Source organism: Zalophus californianus, chromosome 8 (assembly GCF_009762305.2).
Source record: "Zalophus californianus isolate mZalCal1 chromosome 8, mZalCal1.pri.v2, whole genome shotgun sequence".
NCBI lineage: Eukaryota > Metazoa > Chordata > Mammalia > Carnivora > Otariidae > Zalophus > Zalophus californianus.
The window spans coordinates 9,265,320-9,284,098 of NC_045602.1; the positions used below are offsets into that span (position 1 = coordinate 9,265,320).

General features: G+C 45.7%; 1 long non-coding RNA gene across 1 annotated transcript in view; it reads left to right on the forward strand.

Moving 5' to 3' along the window:
• Positions 1-11,440: 11,440 nt before the first annotated feature.
• The window catches only part of LOC113938108, a 54,372-nt gene continuing 47,033 nt past the window's right edge, over positions 11,441-18,779 (forward strand). Inside the window, exons 1-2 of the long non-coding RNA XR_003524827.1 lie at positions 11,441-11,510; positions 12,151-12,287. This is a non-coding gene — a long non-coding RNA (uncharacterized LOC113938108). The remainder of the gene's footprint in view (positions 11,511-12,150; positions 12,288-18,779) is intronic.

Sequence of the window (18,779 nt, forward strand, 5' to 3'; positions counted from 1 at the left end):
ATGTGCAGACTCGTGTGATTACTGTGATCCTGGAGAAAGGCACGGCATGATGGGGAGGAGAGAGGAGCTTGCGGAGAAGCCAAGTCCTTGAGAGATGCACCATTTTTCAGTGTATAAATGAGAGATCCACCCTGGGTACGAGCAGGGCCCTTCTCCACGGAACCGGGGGGAGGAGTGGACCCGTCGAAGGGTGTCTTTCTGGTGGTTTCCCCTGCAGGAAGTGGGAGGGAGGAGAGAAGGTGTTACGCAGTGTCTTAGCGAGGGGAAAGAGGCGCAGGACTGCTGGGCAGTGGTGGGAATGTGTTTGGAGATTTGTGGTCATGAACTCGGAATGAACACCAGGGGTTGTCACACGGATTTTCTTCAGTAATGTTCAGGAACTTGGATGTAGGCCTCGAGGAGGTGATTGATGGTATTTACCAAGGATTGGGAGGTATCCAGGACAGAACGGTGCGGGGTGGGTGAGCAACAGGCTGACTACAATGGGGACCGAAGCTGGGTGACAAGAGGGCAGAAGGACAGGAAAGAGGAGATGACCGTGGGAATGGGGGTCACAGGACTGGCAGCCTCACTGTGGCAAGAAACATGCCCCATTGGGAATGCTAGAGCAGCAGGTCTGGGAGTGAGGAAGGGGCGGGCAGTTCGGGGACATGGACGTGGACAGTTCACAGGGGGTGCGGTCCTTGTCAGGCACATGGCCCAGAAGGTGGGGCCTTTAAAGAGGTACTTTAGGTGAGAGGGGGTCTTTGGAGGGGACCCTGATCCAGTATGACTGGTGTCCTTATAAGAAGAGGAAATTTGAACATGCAGAGACACGGGGGCTGCCCGTGCACAGAGAAAAGGCACAGGGAGAGAGGGTGGCCATCCCCAAGCCAAGGAGAGAAGCTGCCAACAACCCAAACCTGCTGCCATCTTGCTGTTGAACTTCAGCCTCCAGAACTGTGAGAAAATAAATGTCACTTCAGCACCTCCCCGTCTGTGGTATTTTGTCACAGCAGCCCGAGCAGACTAAGACATGTGGCTAGTCGACAACCCCAAGGACGGCTGTCTGCCTGGTGCCCCTGGGCCTTTGACTGTTGGCTGAAGCGGAAGGAGCCACGTGCTCTGTGGCTCCCGGGTCACCCCCTCGGGAAGCCTGCCTCTGTCCTCAGGAGACAGAGAGGACACTACTCGTCCTGTGGCTCTCAGGGCCTCACACAACACTGCCTGGGCTTCTCATTCCCTTTTGCTCCCCTTGTCTCTTTTCCACGGTGCACCTCATCTTCTGTCACCTGGGAGTCACTCACTGGCTTTATATCCATCTTCCTCCCCGGGCACCTAAGCCGCACGCGGATGGGCGATCTTGTCTGTTCTGTCCCCACTGCGTCTCCGGGGCCTGGGACAGTGCCTGGGACCTAGTCCTCACACAGTGCATTTTTGTTAAGAAATGAATACATGAGAAATAATGGTGTGATTATCTCTGCCCCTGCTGGGAATTTTGCTCTCCCAGAGGGAAGGTCCTGCCATTTTCATGCACGCTTTCGTTCTCGCTGGAAGAATCAGACCTCAGTGTTTTTCCTTGCCTCCGTGTTCCAAAACCGAGGCAGTTTTTGGCTTATACGATGAGTGTTTCTGTCGTGCCCCGTGACAATGCGGGAAGGCCGAACAAGAGTTTGCTAGCTGGAAACTTCGTTTCACATCCTGCAGAACATGATTTCGATTCTCTGCCTTTGCCAAGCTTTAGCAAAAAGTGGTGGCATGCTGATTGGCAACCCAGAATTAGTGTTATATTCCTAAAGCCTGAGGAACTGCCTTCCCAGACAAGGCACAGTCAGCTCAGGTGTCCCAGGGGTGTGCCGTGGGTGGGACGGCCAGAGCCCCTGTTCTTCAAGCCTCACGTCCATCGGCCAGCCCACCCCTAGTCTGTGGTGGGTAGGCAATATACGTGCTCGCCCAGTGAAAATCAGGGGCTCAAGGGCTGCCTTCCTGTCTGCGGTTTCCATCCCGGTAGACGGAGGTTTCTCTTAAACCCTCTGTAGAGTCGGTATCATTCCCAAGTGGGACGAAGACTTGCAAAGGGGTCATTTAGTGGACAAGCCCCTAAAGAAAGCAGCAGTCTCTATGACCTGGTCTCCAGCCCCCAGTGTGCAGCGGGAGGCCGCCTGGTGCAGTGGGGTGGGCGCGGTTGCCGAAGTCAACCCCCCCGGGACTGAGACCTGCTGCCCCACCGACAAGCTGGGCACCTTTGGAGGAGTTTGCTTCTCTGGGCCTCTGTCCCCCAGAAAATCACGGCAACATCTACCTTGAAGCCACTTTTGTGCAGGTCAAGTGGCCAGTGCCCAGTACATGCTCCTAAATGTTGATGTCCTTCTTTCCTGGAGGGACCACTGCAATCGAAGACTTCGGGTCTCGGGATAGGGATGAAAATCTCAGATCAGTGGATTTACCGTGGGTTTTGATCATTTTTATCCTCTCATTTTTAAACCATTCATTTAGCAAACAGTTTAGATGCTGTTTCCCTAGCCTAGGCACTCTGGAAGGCACCTTTTCCAGGAAAATATCAGCAGAGATCAGAGCCTGAGCGCAAGAAAGGAGTGTCCAGCGCTAGACCAGATTCGTACAGGAGCTGTGCTGGAGGCGGGGCTCCCGAGTCTCATTCCTCCAGACCTGCTGCTGCATGTGAGGATCATTGTTCTCTTGGACTAGCTGCGCATTGTTCCTCCAAAAGCTAGGGGTCTCCCGCTTCCCTCCCCCCCAAAAATGCAGTCATACCTGTTGAGAGGCTCTGGACCAGACCAAAAGGTTGAGAGGTGCTTGTACCCAAATCTGGGGGATTGTACTGATGGCATTCAGCCTCCTTTTCAAGTCAGCTTTGACTCCTCTTCTCTTTCTTAGAGGGTTTATAAGAAGCCTGTGGTCATTCATTCATTTATTCATTCAACGAACACTGCTTATATCTAGGGCATGCACAGATGGAGACCGTGCTTTATGTGTTGTAGTAAACTAGGAAAAAAAGACCTCTGGGTATTCAGAGGAGAGAATCACTACATAGTGAAGGGGGCTGGAGCGAGGTTTCATCAGGCGGTAATATTGGAGATGGGTCTTGAAGGTTGAATAGGAGTTTGCCTGAGGAAGCCAGTCATCCCAGCCAGAGAGAATAAGAGGAATAAAAGTATTGCAAAAATTCAAAGATGTGACAGACCCCAGTGTGTTTGCGGATGCCGAGGTTTACTGTGCTGGAGTCCATGGCTGGTGTAGTTTTTGTCTGTGTGTGGGAGTATGGATGCGTAGGTGTGTTTTTGTATTTGGGGGCATTGTGTATATGTGGGGAAGGGTGATTGGAAGGGGATGGAGGAAGGGAGGGGTAGGTAGGGGTAGGTAGCATGAAGAGACTTGATGTACCTGAATATCACTAGACATTTGAGAGGAAGGAGGGTCTGGACAGGAAACAAGGGGGTGGTTGGAGCAAAGGCGTCACAATAGCAAATGGGTTTTCAGAACCCTCCGTGGTAGCCTGCCACCTGTCACCTCGGACCAGTTCAACTCCCTGAAATCTGGCACCTGCCTGGACAGCCCTATCTCTCCAACTCTCCCTTCTGTGGCCTCTCCAGGACAGCTCAGTTTGAGGAAAAGGTCAGGAAGCAACACAACCCATCCCAGGCTTTGAAGTAGTTTGTGACCTTGGGGGACGGCGAGGGAGGCAGGAAATATCCTGGGTGCCTTCTCGAGCACCATCTACAGACCCAGCCGCCATCCTCTGCTTTGCATTTCCTTTTTCCTATTCTGTTGGGTTCATAACAGACCAATAAAAAAAAAAGAAGAGTTACTCAGGCCTTACTCGGTCATTCACTCAGCGAGCATTTACACTCCAGGAACTGTTCAGCCCTCATAGACTCAGAAGGAGGAATGATCTTTCAAGGACCACAGACTGGTCAATTCTAGCTCTCGGTGAAATCAGTCCTCTCCCTGAACCTCAGTTTGCCATCTGCAAAACGAGCATAGGGATTCTCACCTAAAAGGAACATAACATTCAAAGGAGATGAAAGGTATGTGGAAGCATCTGGCTCATCATAGGTGGATATATATATGTTCTTTTTTCCTCTCTGGTTCAGATACCTTCTTTCAGAAACACGGTTTTATTTCGTTGGGTCCGGGAGGTGGGTGTGGTTCCTCACACCACCAGCAGATGGCGCCCGACAACGCCGTGCCTGTAACGGAGGCCACCCCCGCCAGCCTCCCCGCGCTCCAGCCCCCTTTCCTGTCTTCCCTCCTTCTCTGCGAGTCGCAGTCATTCCAGGTCCCAGGCAGAAAGTCACACAGAACACTTTGTGTCTGTCAGCAGATTCCTGGAAGGTCACGCTGACTGATGAATGCTCCTGGGCAGGATTGGGGCGTTCTTTTTTCTTATTTTCCTTCTCCCCCCCTTTCTTTCTTTTTTTGTCTCCCTTGAATTGCATCACCGGGCAGCCTCTTGGCTGTATTCATCAGACTCTTGTGGTTTTTAGACCTTTCCCAATTGTTCTGAGTCTGCTTCCTCTCCAGGCCCCTTTTGGCCAAGGCAGGATATTCAGGGTTGGCTGTGGCCAGGGAGATTTCCATGGTCACCCGTCCGCCCATCCTGCCCTCACTCCCAGAACAGATGTGGCCCGGATTCAGAGACCTGACATTGCCGTGACCCCTTTCGGCCCTGATTCCCACATAAGGGAGCCTGGCAGGGAAACGGAGCTCATCTTCCAAGTCAGATTTTCTCCAGGGTCGGGGCCCTTGGAAACCCTGGCCTTTGGCATCTCCCTCCCTCTTCCAGACCATACATACACTGCTAACTGTATTTTTAACTTTGCTAGCTCTTAAAAGAACTGCCCCCAAATTGGGTAGCCAACTGTTTTTCGGGTACCCTGGGACGGTCCCATTAAATTATGTTCTGACCCATTGTCCCTGTATTAGGAGTTAGGACCATACTCCTGATGCTTTGATGGAGGAACGTGAGTCAGACCATCCGGACACATGGTGTCCGTGGGTATGAGAAAGCACTTTTTCTCTTCTACTCACCATGAGTAGAATGTGAGTTGTTATACGTACAGAGATCAATAAACAGAGACCTTGCCCTCAGGGAGCCGGTGGGCAAGGAGGCGTGGGAAGTGTAGCTTCTGCAGTGAGTCGAGCTGTGGAGTACATAGGACACACGGGTCCAGGAGCTACGAGTTAGAAGGAGTAACTCTGCTCGCCGTCACCCCTGGGGACCCACTTAAGGAATTTGTGCTTCCTGCCAGCTCTGCAACTTTGGGCTCTGAGGATCTAGAGATCGTGGGTCCCACGGTGGAAATGTTACCACCAGGGAGTACAGTAAGGGCCCACTAAACTTGAAGCTACAGCCACTGCTGGTCATTTTGGGCTCTTTGTGCCCATAATCATCGGGCAAAGAAAGGAGTTGCCATATTGGTAGCCGTAATTGGTTCTAGTCGTCATGAAGAAGTGGGGCGGCTGCTTCGTAATCAGGATGGGAAGAAATATGTTTGGCATTGAGGTGATCCTCTGGGCATTTCGAGGCACTCCCACACTCAATTTTAACAGTAAATGGGCAAGTTCCACGGCTATGGCCCGATTAGGGCATGGTAATTGGGGTCTCAGACATCAGACACCCTCAGGCAAAGATCTGGATCTTCCCTCTCCCTCAGGAAAATGCACACAGAGGAGCAGAGGTGCTAGCCGACAGAGAAAGTCAGTGTGGGTGGTGGAGGAGGGAAGTGATGAGTTTCAGATATGAGCTTGGCACCAGCGCAACAGCCTCTCTTGTAAGTTTCTCCAGGAAAGATGACCCATCAGAATCCTGACGACGCTGTACCTAAATGGAGTGGATTTAATGTGAGTAGCAAAGGCATTTGAGGGGTGCTGAGTGGACCGAGGCAGATGTTGCTGGTGCCCATCTAGATCCCTTTGGCCGTGGCTCCCCCTCCTCTTGAGAATTGTCTTGGATCATGGGTGCAGCCCTGGAAATGTTTGGAAGGTTAGGCCCTCTGCCTGACGATGGCTTCTAGCCAATGGTTGACTCCTATGGGGGTACAGGGATACAGAAGACCAGATGGGCCCCTCGCCTCACGGTGGGACAGCTCTGTGGTTTTACGTTCCACGTAGACTTCAGCTGAGTCCACATCTTTGCTTAGCTTTTCCCATTGCCAGATCCTGCTTCCCTCTCCTCCTTAAGTGTCCTCCTGAGAGCTCCTTAATAAATCATGGGCACAAGCATCCCTGTCTTAGTTCTTACTTCTAGCGAACCTGGCCTAAGATAAACAGCTGTAGGAACACAAGGGAAGGAGATACTTTTGTCTGGGAGCTCAGAGGAGTCTTCCTGGGGGTAGGTCTTGAAGGGATGACTAGGAGTTGATTATAGGAAAAGATATTCTAAGCAGAAGAACAGCACAAGCAATGTACAAGAGTTGTGTATTCTGTCTTGAGAATATTAAGCTATTTTCTTTGGCTGGAGTGCTAAGCATATGGGCTGGGGTGGGCTGTGAGTGGCAGGTGAACTAAGTGGACACCAGTTTGTGAGAGTCTAAGCTTTACATCTGAAATAACCCTGCTCACAGCTCTTCCCTTGCTCCACTGCAATGGGCTCAGACGTAAGGGACCACCATTTAGGTATTAATTGCCTTAATCAATATAAAAGGCATCCAATGTCATATTCTAAGTCAGCAGAAAAGGTAGGATATAGACCAGCCTGAGGCTTTATCCATTGCTCATAATAATGAAATCCTTTGACTAGTAAAGTAATATTTTTAACCCACTCCTAGGCTGTGGAGATGGACGTATCCTGATCATCTGTTCTTCATGTTCTTAAATGCTTCTTTCCCCTCAACAGTTCCTAACAATTAATGGTAATTCAAATTCATTGCATATTTATTTAGCCTTACTATATGTCATGTACATGAATTCATCTGATGCTTGCAACTACCCAGGGAAGCCTGTGGTATTATTCCCAAGTTGTAGATTAAAAAATGGGGTTCCGGAGAGGTCAAATAATGTCCCCAATGGGGAAACCCAAGATTTTTCAACTTTACTACTGGAGTACATTTTTCCCTGTATCATTTAGTTTCTGTTGCATAATAAAAACCCCCAAATCTTAGTGGATTAAAATGATGACAATTTATTTGATAATTCTCCAGGTTGGCAATTTGGGCTTGGCTCAGCTCAGTGGTTTTTCTGAGGATGCTTTCTGGGCTTGCCATATGCATCTGTGGTCAGCTGCTGGTTGGCTGGTACGTTCTGTTTCTGGAGGCTAGCTGGCTTATGGCTGGGGTGATGAGGGGTATACCTGGGCCATGTGTTTCTCAGCACCCAATAGACTAATTCGGGCTCTTTCATGCTATGGTTGTTTTCAGATTCCAAGTCCAGCAAGTTAAGACAAGCTTCAGGGTGTAAGCACCTTGTAAGCTCTGTTTGCAACACAGTGGCTCACATCCCTCTGGTCAAGTTATGTGGCGAAGCTCAGAATCAGTGGTAAGATACCACCCAAGGGCGCGGATACAGGGAGGGAATAATTTGGGGCAAGATTTTCAATCTATCATATTCTGTTTTCAAAAACCATTTTTATTATAAAAATGCATATGTGTATAATATGCATTATATAAAACAAATATATACTATATTAATAAATATAGAAATTTATTACATATAATAAATTTATAACGTATTTAATAAATCTATATTTAATAAATACATAGTATATAATAATATATATAATGTTAATTTGGAAAATTGGGGAAATACAGAAAAATCTAAAGAAGGAAAAAAAAATCATCCATAATGTACCTTTCAGAGATAATCACTGCCAGTATTTTAGTGTGTTTGCTCCTGTCTTATGAACATATTAGTGAGCTATGAGGTATGACTGTTTACATATATGTTTGTGTATTTTCCTTTAGGAGAGTTGTAACAAAGCTTGTCTTTAACTGACACTATATTATGAATATTTCCCCATGTCATCATATAATTCTTTTAATACTCTATTGTAGCTCCCTGCCCTGTTTTATCTCACCTTACCCTGCCTTTAATTTTATTTATTTTTGCTCTTTGGGTTGCTCCCATTCTTTTCTGTTTGTTTGTTTTTGATGTTGGTTATTATAAATAACATTGAAAATTCTGGACTATAAATCTCTACCCACATTTCTGATGATTTTCCCAAGACAGATTCCCAGAAGGGAATTACTAGATCAAAGACGACAACGTTCATAGGGCTTTTGATACAGTTTGTTAAATTGCTTTCCTAGAATTTACATAGCACTCTCCACAGGGAAAGGGCCTGCATTATGGCCTTCCGAAGAGCACTCAGAATTATCTTAAAAAGAGAAAAAAGATCAATTAGGTAAAAAATGTTACCTTATTTTAATTTGTATTCCTAATTACCATTACGGATAAATGTTTTAGACATGCTGACTGACCCTTTAGAGTTCTTCTGTGAATGTCCTTTTCCTTAAAAAAAAAAATGTACATTTTAACTCAATTAGTATGAATCACCCTGTATTAATGTGATTGACACAGTATCATTGAAGTTACAAACATGTTCCCCTTTAGGTTGTCTTTTGCCTTTCAATTTTGTTTGGGGAATTTTTTTTGACATGTAGGGATTTACAATTTTTCATTGTTCAATCTATTTTTCTTTCTTTTTTTACATCAGCCTTTGCTTTTATGTTTACAATGTCATTTCTGATCCATCTCGTATAAAATGTAAGATGGAGTGGCTTTGTCACTTAGCAGTACTGTGCTCAGAAAGGCTGTCTGTCTTTGGAACTGGACCTGACAGGTGGAGCTGATCTGTGTGCTGATTTTCCCTCCAGCTGAGCCCCTGTGAACTGCCCCCAGGGTCCCCGTTTAACTGACACACGGATGATCAGCAAAAGCCCAGTAAGCCCATCAGGAAAACTGCACTGCACTTAAGCCCACTGCTTTGCTTCTTTCCCTTGGCCCCAACCCCCCGCCCCCCTGACCAGGAAGCAGGGTCTTTTATAAATAATCCTAGTGGGACTCATCACTGGGGACTCCAAGGGCTTGTGCTGCATAGGAGTTTGTCTTCCCCATGTGTGAATTGTCATCCCAGGGGCTGTGAGGCTGATGCGTGACATATGAGTTGTTTGGCGGGTTGATGAACGGGGCTATCCTGTTCAGCTCCTGTAATTTACTGGAGCTTCACGGTGCTACTTGTGAGGTAATGTAGTGTTTCTTGATGAACGACACTATATTCAGTTTGTCCCTGAAAGAGATCAAGCCAAGATCACACACTCAGGATGGAAGGAAATGCAGCTGGTGTTGTGGGTTCTCTTTTGTGTTGATGGAAACCTGAGGTGGATTTCTTAGTGAAGCTAAGTGGTCATAGTGGAAAAAGATGGGGGTATTCGGAGGCATTGGAACGGGGTTCACATTCCTTCTCTGCCACTTACTGTGTGGCTCTGACAAACCATCGACCTTCCCGAGCCTCCATGTCCTGTCATCAGTGGAAACCACAGTCATTCTGTGCCTTCCTCAGAAAACAGTTCTGACTTGGGAATGACGTAAAGTAGATAATGTATGGAATCAGATAATAAGAGAATGGCTGGCACATAATGGGTTCTCAGTAAATGGCAATATTTTTATTCAGGAAAAGAAAGATGATCTAAGTAAGAAAATGATGGTTTAGAGATTTGGGCAATTTGTGAAAATTCCAAGAGTAGTTGTGAGGAATCTCGTACTGAGCTTTTCCAGGAGCATGAGGTGATAGGTCAGTGGTAATGCAGAAACACGGGGTAAGCACCGTGCACTGTCACTAAGCATCAACTCTGCTGTTAAAACACACCGTGCTATGTGATGGAGCAGGATGCAAAACCCACTGAACTAATAAGATGAAACCACAGGCGTGAGAGAAACTGCACGTCAGTGGGAGGTGTCTGTGGTCTCAAATATGAAGAGGGGTGAGCTCCGTCTTCCCAGACAGTAGGGCTACTTGAGTGGAAGTGCTTGGAAAGCTCTGGGTAATGTTGAGAAGCTTCCCAGAGGGGAGGGGAGCCTGCTGGGCTGCCATGCTGATGGTTCTCCTGGAAGACCCCCCACCCCCGCAGCCGCCCCCTGCCATCGCTTCTCGCCTGGCATGCGCAGTGTCTTTACAGACTCTTTGTGGGGGTCACTGGAGCGGTCCATCGACTGTCTCTTGTTCTTCTGGGCACTCCATAGGATCACTCTTCCACGGACTCTGGAAATTAGGTGTGGCCATGTGACTTGTCGTGGATGATACAGTGTGGGCAGAGGTGATGTGTGTCGTGTCTGAGCAGAAGCCTCAAGGGCCAGCATTCACTTTGCCATTTTGCTTTGACCAGTCTCAGCCACCCTGGAAACAGGGATGGAGCTGCTGTCGGCCTGGGTCCCTGAATGAGGATGATGTACAGTGGACTTTCTAGTCGGTTATGGTGACAAGTCGCATAAGCCTTTGTTGTTTGAAGTCTCTGGGCATTTGGGATTGTTTTTTCCTGTTATTGAAGCAGAACCGAGCTTATTCTGATGATCTACCACTTGAGGGCAGATACTGAAAAGTAGATGGCATCATTTTGCCCATGTATTCACAGCCGACACTCAGATTTGCTTCATTTCAAACACTTACTGAGAGCAGTTCACACGTCTGGCCACGAAGATTCAGGTGTGAGAGTGGCTGAGCTATAACATTCGTATGGACACCTGCCCCCATGGCACAATGGTCCCCAGCTCAGAGAGGGAAAGGCCAAGGACAAAGCTTTGTTCAGTATCTACAGAGGTGAGGACTCGACTAGGTGCTTTCTCTATATTCTTTCTAATGATCCTGGCAACCTATGAAGTGCTTATTATTCCCTTTTATAGATGAGAAAATGGTATCTCAAAGAAGTAACCTAGTCAAAGCACCAAGCTAGTAAGGGTCCAAACTGAGATGAAACTCAGACTGAGAAAGTGAACTGTAGAGACAGAGTGGGTCTCATTCCCATGCATCACTTACATTTCTCCAAAGTGCTGAATCTCCTCCCATTAGATTCAGGAAGCATTTTCTCACAACTCAGTCTAAAAAGGATCTTGTCTCCCACCTCTGCATTGCCAGTAGTAAGTGTTTTCCTTCATAGCTCTTGTTTAATATCTGTCTCTCCCATTATGCTAAAATTCTAGCGTGGAAAGGACCACACTGTCTCATTAGCTCTTGGGTGCCCAGGACCTGCTCACTGCTGGCACGCAGGAGGCATTTAGTAAATGGTTGCTTTGTCCATAAATAAAACGCCTCTATGTTGTTGGAGGAAATCTCAAAGCAGGGTGGTGTAGGGACTAAAAAAGCACAGCCTCAAGCCACACACTGGGATTTGAATTTCAACTTTGCTACTTTGTAGCTGGGTGACCTTGGGAAAGTTACTGAACATCTTGGTGCCTCATTTGCTCATCTGTTGAATGAGGATAATATTAGTAACTTTCCTCATTATTGTCATGAAGACCGAAGGATGTGTAAACAACCTGTAAAGCACTTAGAGCAGTGCCTGGCATGCCGTAAGTTCTTAGTAAGTACTAGCCATTTGAATGTGTGGGTGTGAGGGACAGTGCCCTGTAATGTTGTTGGAGCCCGTGAGAAAAAGGACTATGTTACAGTCTAGGGGAGACGACAGTGTCTGACATACTTTGATATAGTAGAAGAATCATGAAATTTGCATTATGATGGACCTGGAATCCTACCTCAGCTCTATGACTTCCTACCAGGGGTGATAGACTGAGTTTGTGTCCTCCCTCTCCACCTCTGAATTTATATGGTGAAATTTAATCCCCAGGGGGATGGTATTGGGAGGTGGGGGGTCTTAGGAGGTGATTAAGTTATGAGGGTGGAGTCCTCATGAATGGGATTAGCGCCCTACCTCCAGAAAACCCCCTCTTCCTTTCTGTGTGAGGACACAGCAAAAAACAAAAACAAAAACAAAACAAAACTATTGTCTAAGCATCAAGAAGAGAATTCTTGTCAGACTTTGAATCTGCTGGCATCTTGATCTTGGACTTCCAGCCTCCAGGAATGTGAGAAATAATTTTTTGTGGATGATAAGGTATCCAGCCTCTGGTATTTTTGTTATAGCAGCCTGAACAGGCGAAGAGAGCAGGTGATTTGGGCAAGCACACTATCCACTCTAAGTTTGTTTTCCCCATCTGCATTAGCAAGCGTGTGGATCAACGTTGCTGGAAGAGAGTGAAGATATGATCAAACCAGGAATGACATAGTGGCATGCATCAGTATGCGGTTGAGATGAGATCTGGTCTGTGAAAGCCTCCTGCACAGTGCAGGCAGAGTGCCTGTGAGTATCTATAAATGATGTTTGAATAAATGTGTGAGTGAAGGCAGATTTTGCTGAAGAAATGTAGAGAAGAGGTAGACATTGCCCATTCAGTTTAGGACTTAACAAGCTCATACTGGAGTGAGGGTAGGAGAGATTATGCATGTGACAAGGATTTTTTGGTGATTGGGTGAAGTTCTGGCACCGAGAATCGCATTTTGATGATTTTGCCAGGAATGCGGGGTTCATTTTGCCTCCCTTATGGGGCATGCCTGTGCATGAACAGCTCCTCGCTAACATGCTATAACATGGACCAGTCACAAGATCAAGTCCTCCACTTGCTATTTCTATGTAGGAGCAAAGAAATCAAAACCATTGCTCCTAAAAGATTCCCCTAATGGCTGCAGTATTTTGGCTTACTGAACATGACTGAATTAATTCATTATTCTTCTAGAATAGGAATTGAATCTATCGACCTATGGCTCTATCATGCTTGCTTTGGAGTTGTGCCAATTGGTTACATTCATTCTGGGAGGAAATAGTTATGAGCCAGCCTTTTGTGCCTCACCTGCACAGTTAAACCTTGGGTGGTCTTTCTCTCCAGTTGAATAGATTAATCTGTTCTTTGCATACAAGGAGTCATGAGCTGAAACATTACATCAAACTGCTAGTCTGCACCCGACACCATGAAATATCAGCTTTATTAGTTCCATTCTTCAAGACATTGTGCAATAATGAAAAGCATATTGTGTAACCAAGATATGGCAGATTCCAGTGCATACATTTCCAAACGACCTTGGTTTTCTAAGTGTAAATTAGTAACAATGGAGTTAACGAAACTATTATTCACTCAAAACAACATTGCTATTATTCACTTAATACAAAGCCCACAAGATGCCTCTAGTATATAAAGTACATTATGGGTAATTATGCAATTGCTAAACTTCTCTGAAGCATTGGTTTGGAAATTCAGGAAATGGAAGCATCAGCAAATCTAGATTTTAACTAAGCTCGATAGTGATCACAGTGAAACTCCTTTGGTAATTAAGACGGGGAAAACTATTATTTGGAAAACAAGAGAGAAGAAACTTAAAACGTTAATAAAGTTGTCAAATTATCTGCCAGCTACTCTCTCATTATAATCTGCTCCCCCTTTAGAGACACTGTGGGGAATTATGGAGCAGAATCTTGTGAGCAAATGTGATACTCCTCAAGAAGATGAAGAAAGTGGTTTGAGGTGGTCTGGACTAGAGAGTACATTCCCTCTCCTGGTCAAGGTCATCCCAGGACCACAATAAACAAGGCAGAAGGTTGTCAAAAACAACTCAAGTGTCTCCAGAATTTTGCCTAATCAGAACTTTATCTCTGGTGCCATCCTTAATCAGGAGGCATCTTCTATTAGCTGCCAGGTTAAGATGAACGCAAATACTTAATTTGGGAGGAGATTGAGGAGGAAAAGGGGGAGAATATTACTAGATTAATTAAAAAAATCCCTTCTACTATTTTACTTTTTATTTCCTTTTTTCATAAAATGTTGGAATATCACAGTTAGAAGAAATTTTATAAGTCATTGAATCCAGCCTAACATTGGATTTCCTCTAGAGCGTTCCTGACTCACTGGTCTTCTCACCTTGACTTGAAGTTCAAGGCTGGGGAGCTCAGTAGTCTTTATGGAAGTATTCCTTCCTAGTTCACCTCTCTTTGGCTGTCAATTTGTTCCTTTCTTATGTTAAAATTTAGCTAAAATTCATTTCCTTGTAACATCCCTTTGTTCCTAATTCTTTTTGCCGGTCCCCCACTTATTCTCTCGTGGTCTCACACCATGTCTAATTCTTCTATGGGATAGCTGTGTCTGTCTGATGTCTTCCATTTGTCCCTCCAGACATTGCCTTCACCTTCTCCACTCTGCTGTCTGTCCTGGGGGGCTAACTTGGAACTTCATCCATGGGGTCCTGTATGCTCTGACTTCTGGTTGGATTTCGCCACAACGGTATCTTCGCAGGAAATTGACAGGAGAGAGAATAAGTTTCATTGTCTGTATTCCCTAGGCTCCTACTTGTGAGGTCACCTTTGACTGGCTTTGTCCTTCCTGTCCGACTGATGGTCACCATTTCTTTCAGGGACATCTTCTCTCTACGTGACTTTCTTCATGTTTCAATGATGACTTCCTCTCAACATCCTCTGTGTCTAGGCAAGCTAGCTCTTCTGATACCAACCTTATCCTTTCGGTTCCTCTACATTTGTCCCATTGCAAATAGTTCCCCTGTAAACAAATATTCCTCTGATTAACCTAATTTGATACAGCCATCTGTTCCCAGTTGGGATTCTGGCTGATACAATAGACCTTAAGATAACTCTGAAACAATGCTAGGTACAGGCTATATCTTCCCTTTTCCAGGAGAGCCACCCAACATGCCTCAATTGTCCCTAATATTACTTGGATATAAAGATTCTCACCATCCTCTGAAATGTTCCAGTTGGGCAATTTTCCTTATGAAGTGTGGGACCCAGAACTGCAAGCTGTGGTCCTGAGGTGATCAAGACAGAACACAGCGGGGCTCTCTTTCATTGCCTCTGGAGACCGTGTTTGTCATGAACACTGCTGAATACATGCGTGTCGAGCTCCTTTGGACACTACGTCATGTGGTGGCAGCATCCTGAGCTTGTGATCACGGTTGTATGATGTGAGGCTGGCTGTCAGCCAGACCTCGGTTTGAATCCTGGCTCCATCACTTACTCGATGTAGGGTCAACCCTGAGTCCATAAAGATGGACTAAAATGCCGATCCCTGCCTCCCAGCTTAGTTCTGAGCGCTAAGGGAGCCAGTGTGTATGGAACTGGTCTATAAACCACCGAGGGCTATGCAGATATTATTGTTATTATTATTATTATTATTTTCCTGCCCCTCTTTTTCCTTCTGTTCTTCCCCCTTCCTTACTTCCCCCTCCATTCATCTTCAGCAGCAGTAGGGGTATCATCTGTTTCCTTTGACAAGAATGTCTCTCAGACATTCTTCACCTCCAGATCCACCCACATCCTGGGCATTCCGCACAGACCAGCACATGACGGCAGCCTTTCCAGCACTTTCTCAGATCGAGCCAGGGAGAACCACTCTCCTCATTTCTGCTAGAACATTTGTTTTTCTCCTGGAACATTTTGCTATTCTTAACTCTTAGAAAGCTAGAGGTAGAAGGAATCTTAGCATGATCTGGTTCCACTTTTTAATTTTGTTGTAATAGATGAGCAAGTTTAGAGGGGAAATAACTTGTGCAAATGTATGGGGTAAATTAGGGATGCTGAAGAACCAAAACCCAGGGCTCAGGCCTCCCAGCCCAGAGCTGCCCCAGGACACCCCTGCTCCTCTGAGGGCTGCCTGCTCTGCCCTATGGCGGATTGTATGTCCCTTCCTTATTCACCTGTGAATTCTTCTGCGTTCTCACCTCTAGTGCACTTTTCTAGAACTTGGCACAGGCTATTTATGGTGCAGATGATAGCTGAGGAGAAGAGAATAAAACTGAAAGATTGGGGTTGTTTTGAGTTGAATGATCACTGAAGACTTATTCGTCTTCTGTCTCCTTTCTCCTCTTGATGATATACTGAGACAGTTTTTAAAAATATCTAAGGCCACGATGAGATGATAACTTTCTCCATTAATTTTAAGTGAGCATTTTAGAGATTCCTGTGTATAACTGGTGAGTTTTGCTGAATAGGGGTTTTGGAACACTGTCTTAAATTAAAAGGACTTGGGAGTACATGAAAGTGGAAAATTCAGTTGCTAGTAAGCGACTTCCTTGGCTTATTGCAGTGAGGAGAGTTAGCTGACAAGAGTGAATCTTCAAAGAATTAATTTACAAAACTACATGTTTAACATTGCAGCCTCAGCTGAAAGAGCCAGAAAGTCAGAAAAATTGCTGAGTGTGGGGAAAGTTATGGATGGCCTTCGCACCTTGCAAGGAAGGCAAGCCAAGTCAGCATCCCCAGAGAGGGGAATGTGGCATTGCAGGGATGAATCTTTCAAATGAGCTACACTCTGCAAGGTAGCATCTTGCCTCCTGAGGTTCTGTGGGTAGGGCATGCCACTGTGTCCTGGAGCCACCTTTTGGAGCCACAGTGAGCTTAGAAGCCTGTCAGCTTCTTATCATGCCATCAAGTTCTTTATGTTCTCGAGGAGTACAGTAGCGTGGAAGTAATGCTTGTTGTGGTAGCTCTGCGCAGGAGAACACATTTTTTTAAAAAATCCATGGGAGCAGGGACTGCTCCAACCACTGCTCCTCTCCTTCCTAATGCAGTATGTTCTGCGCTCAGGTGCAGGATTGGCATGGCGGCATGCAGGAGGATTTAGGGAGAGAATGGGGCATTCTGAAGATGGTATCAGGCTTGGAATCAGACAACAATGGGCTTGAGTCTGAGTTCTGCCATTTACTTGCTTGATGACCTTTTGTAAATAATTTGGCTCAGTTTTATCATCCATGAAATAATGACAACAATCCTTACCTCGGCAGCCGTTGTGTTTAATGGCAATCGGTATCTGTAATTATAGTTTATACTAGTCCCCCACATACAACAGATGCTGCTACTGATAATGATCATAATGGTAGTGGTGATCATGGTGGTGGTCATGACAGTGGTGGTGATCATGGTGGTGGTGATCATGGTGGTGGTGATCATGGTGGTGGTCACGGTAGTGGTGGTCATCATGGTGGTGATTATGGTGGTGGTGGCAGCAGTTGAGTATCAGTGGGGCTTTATCTTTCCATTCAGTATTTTGAAGGACACGGTACTTCATTGTGATTAGGAAGTAACACCCAAACACAACAGAATCATGGGATTCCCTGGCTGGAAGGGATCATAAAGATTTTTTTCCACAACCTGTCACATGTGATGCCTAAATCTATTTAAATTGGTGTTCCATCCTCTGTTTTAACATCCTCCTGATGGGGCATTCAGTAACTCGGTGCCCCTGATGTTGATCAGATGGCTTCTTTCTGAGTAACAATTTTCCAGCCTGGAAGAGGGGGTTGATAATGCCCAGGTATGAAAATTGTTGTAGGGGTTAGAAGTCATGCATGTCAAAGATCAAGACAGGAGCTCAACAGCTGTTTTCCTCCTCTCCTTCCCTTTCCCTTTCCTGGAAGCTGCTTATTTCATCTTTGGATGGCTCTACCCTTTAGCAAACCCTGACTCCCAGGCCTTTTAACTTCAGTCTCAATTTCCCTCTTTGTGGCCACGCAATTTGAACTGAGTTAGTCTTTCCTAAGACAGCACCACACACATCACTCTTGTCTACCAGTATCTTCTTATTTCTAGTCCCTTGTTTCCTTGGCCACCCCTTATCATCAAGTGGTTTCCAGTCCTCTTGCCTTGTTTGTTCTTTTCTGAGTGTGTGTTTACCTCCTACTCAATCCGTGTTTCCTATAAGGGTCAGAGGTGAAAGAGAATTTAGAGCATATCTGGCATTTAGTTTGTATTCTAATTTATGTGTTTATAGCTATGATGCCCTTGGGCAAGCAACTTTTATACTTCCATTATCATGTTTCCCTACTCTTTCTAGAAGGAGATTCAGTTATATAGCAACAAGGGTTTCTTGGTGGTAAGAGCATCTGGATTCTTTAAGAACACTCTTGTCTACTAACGTTTTATATCCAACACCAGTTGGTGTTCCTTAGTACAAGAACTTGAGCTTTGGATGAGAATTCACTCTTTGAACTCCATGCAGCTTTGACGTAGAAGTACGGAGCTGGTTACTGTTATTCTACGTGGCAACAGAGGTGGTGAAGAAGAAGGCAGCATTGCCCTCTGTGCTGGGGCTAAAGTACCTCCTCTGGTAACATCTAGTGGTACAGCTGCACATACATGAGCACATCTCCCTAAGCCTTGGTTTCCTCTTCTTAAAATGAGGGCATGGTCTCTGCATTGCCTAATACCAAACCTGGTGAGCTGATTATGTGAAAATAATGCATCAAAGGACTTTTTTGAACTATAAAGCATGACTCACAAGCACAGCTTCTTGCCATCTAGACTGAATTAATTTCCTACTGTCTGGTTATCGTCTGTGAATTCATAGCCATTTTGATCACCTGAGGCAGGCTGCCAAGTTTGGAGTATACCCGAGTCCACTGTACTGGTTGTCTTTTCTCAAGTTCAAGGGCCCAATTTTCCTAAAATGTCTTCTTTGACTGCCCCTGTCCATGGTGAATTTTCTAGTCCTACCTGTTGTCTTTTTTATTACAGGGCACAGTTGTGTTATTCCAGCTCATGTTTGTCTTCTCTCTGACCAATTTCCATCAAGTTCTGCCACCTTGAGTTCTCATCAGGTTCTCTGAATCAAATCTTCCCTTTATGTTTCACAAATGCATAAAAATGGAGACTATGAAGCAAGAGATGGAAGCTGAGAACATGTGAAGAGTTTCCTTCAATTTGTAATGCTTTGATTATAGTGAGGTTAAATGTTTTTCTTGTTTTTGGCCATATGTATTTCTTTCTCTCTCTTTTTTGGTGAATTTCCCATTGGTA